The following is a 6623-nucleotide window of genomic DNA, read 5'->3' on the forward strand; positions in this document are numbered from 1 at the left end:
GCGGAAGACCCTCAAGGCTTCAGGTCCAAGAGGATTTGAGAAGCAAAAGACACAGTAGGGACAGTGTCTGCCCAGGCTGTTGGGGCTCCTGGTATGGATCTTGTTTGAAATCAGTCCAAGATGAAAGAGAGAGGTGATACTTCTTGGAGCAAACATCAAGGGTCCAGAAGGGCAGCACTTACTGACGTGACTCATTCCAGAGACTTTGGGAACTGGGCTCAAAAATAGAAGAGAGGCTGGTCTTAAGGGCTGAGAGATGTTTGTGGGGCTAAAAGAAAGAAAATAAGTGCTTAGTCATGTCTGACTCTTTGCGACACTTTGGACTGTAGCCCACCAGGCTCCTCTGTCCATGGGGTTTTCCAGGCAAGAATACTGGAGCAGGTTGCCATTTCTTCCTCCAGGGGATCTTCCTGACCCAGGGATTGAACCTGAGTCTCCTGTGTCTCTTGTATTGCAAGTGGATTCTTTACCTGCTGAGCCATTGAAGAAGCCCTTGTGAGGCTGAGGGGAAGGTTAAAAAGGAAGTCCTCCCTGTTCCTCCAGGCAAGTGTGAGAGAAGGTGATGTGACTTTGTTCTAGTCAAGAGGAGGGAAGAGGCCAGGCATGGCTTCTGTTTGCTCATTCCTACCCTATCAATTTCAGATTATTTTCACCTGTGGACCTGGTGGAGCCTTGATTGTAGACTTTGCTACAAAGTTGATGAGCATCTGCAGCTGCCTGGCACTTCACTGGACAGTGGAGATTGTCCTTGAGTTGAAGGTTCCGTCTGAGCTTGGTCTAATGTGTAAAGTACTAATGTGGCTCCTCCCTGGAAAATTATTATTTAAAAAAATTTTTTTATTCATTTACTTATGGTTGCCCTGAGTTGTTGCTTTGCACAGGCTTTCTCTAGTTGCCGTGAGTGGGGGCTACTCTTCATTGTGGTGTTTCTCATCGTGGTGGCTTTTCTAGTTGTGGACATGGGCTCTAGACACACGGGCTCATGAGTTGTGGCACCCTGGCTTAGTTACTCTATAGCATGTGGAGTCTTCCCGGACCAGGGATCGATCCCATGTCCCTTGTTTTGGCAGGTGGATTCTTATCCACTGAGCCACTACTCCCTGGAAATTTCTAACCATGGTCTCAGTCCTTAGGACGCTCAAGTTTAACCAGGGAGCTGACAAACACTTCATAAAACCTAGGGATATTATGCAATCAAACTTCAGAAGTGGCAGCAGTTCACTGTGGACGGTGAGTAGCTCAAAAAACTTGGGGTTCAGTGGAACTCGGGCTGGGTCTGGAGGGTGGGGTAGGGTTTCTGTTGATGTAGGGCAGGGAGGAGGGCAGGACCGAGAAGGAGCACAGAGCTGACTGGGTGGGGATTTTTGAGGCAGGGCTGTTAATTGTTCACTTGTAAGTTCCTAAACTTATGTAGGGTGGCACTTTGTGGGTGCTCTACAAATATTTGTTGAATTGACTGATATTTTTGTAAGCCTTTATCTAGACATGGTATGTTAGAAAGCATGTGACAGTGCAGTCCATTATCGGTAAAACATTTTTCTGATAGAAGGTCACGCACACACGTGGAGCCTGAGGTGGTATTTTACTTCCCCATCGAGTCCTCCTCCAGTCTGCCCCAAGGCTGCTAATCAGGGGGCTCCTCCCCGCAGCTTCCTCCAGGTCCCCTCAGTCTGTTCACCCCCATCATCTCCCCAAGTCCTGGCTCCCTAGCGGTTCACTCCATCTAATCTTCCCCTCTATGGACTTGAAAAGGGATGTTGGGTCCTGTTTCCCATGGGAGAGGACTTTGGGTCTCTCAACTGCATTGATGTAAGACACTCCCGAGACAGACTTTTCTCTTGTTAATACAGACAACCACTTAGGGCTTCCCAGGTGGCGCTAGTGGTAAAGAATCCACCTGCCAATGCAGGAAACGCAAAAGACATAGGTTCGCTCTTTGGGTCAGGAAGATCCCCTGGAGTAGGCAAAACCCTCTCCAGTATTCTCGCCTGAAAAATCCCACGGTCAGAGGAGCCTGGGGAGCTGCAGTCCATCGGGTCATAAAGAGTCAGACACGACTGAGCACGCACACTTAGAGCTCATCCCGAGAGCTTCAGTTATGTCAAGCACAATGTTTGTGTCTTACAAAGGTCTCCTTCCAGGAAGGAGGTGAGGGGAAAGTGGGAGAAATAACCATTTTCTACTGTTATTTCGTTTCCACACTCTTCAGTATACTTAGTGTGTGTGTGTGTGTGTGAGTGTGTGTGTGCGTGTGTGTGTGTGCTCAGCCGTGTCTGACTCTTTGCCACCCTATAGACTGTAGCCCGCCAGGCTTCTCTGTCCATGTACAGTGCACTTAGACATTCAAAAATGCTTGTTGATTGTATCATACCCATGCTTCCTGTTGCTCTAAGAAGAGTCATTTATTTACACACACAGTCAGTGACACAAGAGATGTAGGAGGAGGGCATGGCAACCCTCTCCAGTATTCTTGCCTGGAGAATCCTATGGACAGAGGAGCCTGGTGAGCTACGGTCCATAGGGTTGCAAAGAGTTGGACAGGACTGAAGTGACTTAGCACGCACAGTCAGGGAGCATCGGAGTCCCCAGTGTATTTGGGTGGTGGCTTCTGAGAAGAAGAAGGTGTGACGTTTCTCTGAAGGGCTCTCACCCCACACATAGACCTGTGGAGGGTTAGTCCAACTGCTCCGTAATTTGTTCAAGGTCACAGTCAGTTTGCCAGTGAAGTTTGCCAGTCCAAGCCAGAGAAGAACTCCAGTTCCCTGACTTTCTGGAATTGCCTTAGTGGGCAGCTGCCTGGCTGCTGTGTGCGCCAGTGTGGTGGGTGGGGGGGCCCACCAATACCCTGCATTATCCAGAGGTAAATGTCTGGTTGAATCGTGACTGCAAAAATCTGGGACACTTGCATTCTCTCTCTTTTTCGCTTTGAACTTGGAATGAGGAAAACGAGAGCCTAGAAAACCCGGAGTGGATGGTTTTCTTGGGGGGCTGATCAGTTGTGCCCAGACGCCCGTGTTTACCTCTTATCAACATGTTTCTCACGAGACTGCAGTGCTCTGATGCTTGGTTGGATTCTCTCCCTCAGTAAGGGCAGGGACCAGGTCTGATTCATCCTTGTGTCTCTAGCGCAATGCAGGCTCTAATAGATATTTCTTTTTTAAAAAAATTTTTTTATTTTAATTGGAGGATAATTACAATATTGTGATGGTTTTTGCCATCCATCAGTATGAATCGGCCATAGGTACATATATGTCCCCCCACCCCATTCTGAAAGCCCCTCCCACCTCCCTCCCTACCCTCCAGGTTGTCACAGAGCACCAGCTTTGGGTGCCCTGCTCCATACATCAAACTCGGGTTGGTTATCTATTTTACATATGGTAATGTGTATGTTTCAAAGCTATTCTCTCAAATCATCCCACCCTCCCCTTCTCCCACTGAGTCCAAAGGTCTGTTCTTTACATATGTGTCTCCTTTGCTACCTTGCACGTAGGATTGTCGGTACTGTCTTTCTAGATTCCACATATATGCGTTAATACACGATATTTGTCTTTCTCTTTCTGACTTATTTCACTAAATATTTCTTAAAAATAAAACAACAGGGTTTCCCTGGAGGCTCAGTGGTAATGATAACCTAGAGATGTGGAGGTGGGAGGGAGGTTTCAGAGGGAGGGGGACATGTGTTTGCCTGTGGCTGATTCATGGTGATGTATGGCAGAAACCATCACAATATTGTAAAGTATATTATCTTCCAATGAAAAATAAAAAATAAAAAAAAAAAAGAATCTGCCTGCCAGTGCTGGAGACATGGGTTCTATCCCTGGCCCGGGAAGATCCCACATGCCGTGGAACAACTAAGCCCGTGAACCACAACTCCTGAACCTGCGCTCTACAACCCAGGATCAACAACTACTGAGCCCACGTGCTGCAATTGCTGAAGCTGGAGCGCCCCAGGGCCCGTGCTCCGCAGCAAGAGAAGCCACGGCAATGAGAAGCCTGTGCCCTGCAACTGGAGAATAGCCCCCGATAGCCACAACCAGAGAAAAGCCCGTGCAATAGTGAAGACCCAGCACAGACCGTAAGTAAAACAACAAAAAGTATACACATCCACAGATATGGAGTGACTGGGGCAGAAGCATAAGTCGAGACTCCAATCTCCTCGCGTGAACTGAGGTGGAATTTGACTTCTAGATACAGGGGAAGTGCTCGGCATGAGGACGTGGCTCATCCTATAGCTCTGCAGCTGTGCTTGGAACGCTCCCAGGATTGGAGTCTCTGCTCTGGTTGACATACTTCACTTACCTGTCAGAAAGTGACCGGAAAGTGTCGGGGAGCTTCAGAATACGTCATTTTGGAAATGGCTCAGGGAAGACGTAGGGGGTGCATGGTGGTTCTTTACAAGTATTTGAAGGTCTGTTGTGTGAAAAGGGTTGAGACTTGTTTCCATGCCTACAGAGAGTAACAGGAGGCTTGGCGAGTCTGCACCAGACACATTTTGGCTCAGGATGAAAAAGAACTGTCAGATGAAAGTAAGTTTCTTTGGAAAGCTCCAAGTTTACTGGCAGAGTTCAGGCAGGAGCGGGGTGTCTGAAAATAACTGTCACAGTGACTTATTGTTTCTTGAAGATTCCAAGAGTAGAGCTTGGCTTGGAACCCAGGATTCCATTAATACCACATTTTATTAGGTATTGTAAAATCTGCCCTTTGAAAAGTGACATTACTCTATGAGGTCAGCCCAGGTCTCTGTGACTCTCGCTTCCAGTCAGTTTGGGTGGTTGTGATTCTCTTACCTACGCTGAGACTTGGACTTCACCCGCTCCGCCAACCTCCCGCCTCCTTTATAGCTGCTGCTGCTGCTGCTAAGTCGCTTCAGTCGTGTCCGACTCTGTGCGGCCCCGTAGATGGCAGCCCACCAGGCTCCTCCGTCCATGGGATTCTCCAGGCAAGATTAGTGGAGTGGGGTGCCTTTATAGCTGAGAACGGTCAAAATCAAGTGTATTTATTGCATGTTCATACCCACAAGGTGGCAGCACTGCCCCACCTGTGTTTCCAACCACTTTATTCTGTTAGTCGCTCAGTCGTGTAACTCTCTGCAATCCCCTGGACTGTAGCCCACCAGGCTCCTCTGTCCGTGGGGATTCTCCAGGCAAGAATACTGGAGTGGGTTGCCCTGCCCTCCTCTAGGGGATCCTCCAGATCCAAGGATCGAAGCCGCGTCTCTTGCACTCCAGGCGGATTCTTACTGTCTAAGCCATTACAAAGGCTCCACTCTATTCTGGGATGTGGGCAAATCTGAGAGCTCTGATTTGGATTAGAAAACGGGCACAAGTGAAATGACTCAGTTCAGTTCAGTCGCTCAGTCGTGTCCGACTCTTTGCGACCCCATGAATCGCAGCACGCCAGGCCTCCCTGTCCATCACCAACTCCCGGAGTTCACTCAGACTCACGTCCATCGAGTCAGTGATGCCATCCAGCCATCTCATCCTCTGTCGTCCCCTTCTCCTCCTGCCCCCAATCCCTCTCAGCATCAGAGTCTTTTCCAATGAGTCAATTCTTCACATGAGGTGGCCAAAGTACTGGAGTTTCAGCTTTAGCATCATTCCTTCCAAAGAAATCCCAGGGCTGATCTCCTTCAGAATGGACTGGTTGGATCTCCTTGCAGTCCAAGGGACCCTCAAGAGTCTTCTCCAACACCACAGTTCAAAAGCATCAATTCTTCGGCGCTCAGCCTTCTTCATGGTCCAACTCTCACATCCATACATGACCACAGGAAAAACCATAGCCTAGACTAGACGGACCTTTGTTGGCAAAGTAATGTCTCTGCGTTTGAATATGCTGTCTAGGTTGGTCATAACTTTCCTTCCAAGGAGTAAGCGTCTTAATTTCATGGCTGCAGTCACCATTTGCAGTGATTTTGGAGCCCCAAAAAATAAAGTGTGACACTGTTTCCACTGTTTCCCCATCTATTTGCCATGAAGTGATGGGACCAGATGCCATGATCTTCGTTTTCTGAATGTTGAGCTTTAAGCCAACTTTTTCACTCTCCTCTTTCACTTTCATCAAGAGGCTTTTTAGTTCCTCTTCACTTTCTGCCATAAGGGTGGTGTCATCTGCATATCTGAGGTTATTGATATTTCTCCCGGCAATCTTGATTCCAGCTTGTGCTTCTTCCAGTCCAGCATTTCTCCTGATGTACTCTGCATATAAGTTAAATACACAGGGTGACAATATACAGCCTTGATGTACTCCTTTTCCTATTTGGAACCGGTCTGTTGTTCCATGTCCAGTTCTAACTGTTGCTTCCTGACCTGCATACAAATTTCTCAAGAGGCAAATCAGGTGGTCTGGTATTCCCATCTCTTTCAGAATTTTCCACAGTTTATTGTGATCCACACAGTCAAAGGCTTTGGCATAGTCAATAAAGCAGAAATAGATGTTTTTCTGGAGCTTTCTTGCTTTTTCCATGATCCAGCGGATATTGGCAATTTGATCTCTGGTTCCTCTGCCTTTTCTAAAACCAGCTTGAACATCTGGAAGTTCACAGTTCATGTATTGCTGAAGCCTGGCTTGGAGAATTTTGAGCATTACTTTACTAGCGTGTGAGATGAGTGCAATTGTGCTGTAGT

General features: G+C 47.8%; 1 long non-coding RNA gene across 1 annotated transcript; it reads left to right on the forward strand.

The window, feature by feature from the left end:
- The first annotated feature begins 367 nt into the window (after positions 1–367).
- Positions 368–6077, forward strand: LOC147353954 (uncharacterized). Its single transcript, XR_015146141.1, has 3 exons — positions 368–543; positions 643–1230; positions 3898–6077. It is a non-coding gene; the product is annotated as an uncharacterized LOC147353954 (long non-coding RNA).
- Positions 6078–6623: the final 546 nt, after the last annotated feature.

This window comes from Bos grunniens, chromosome 18, assembly GCF_055505025.1.
Source record: "Bos grunniens cultivar Pamir isolate PY7600 chromosome 18, Bosgru_T2T1.0, whole genome shotgun sequence".
NCBI classification, from domain to species: Eukaryota; Metazoa; Chordata; class Mammalia; order Artiodactyla; family Bovidae; genus Bos; species Bos grunniens.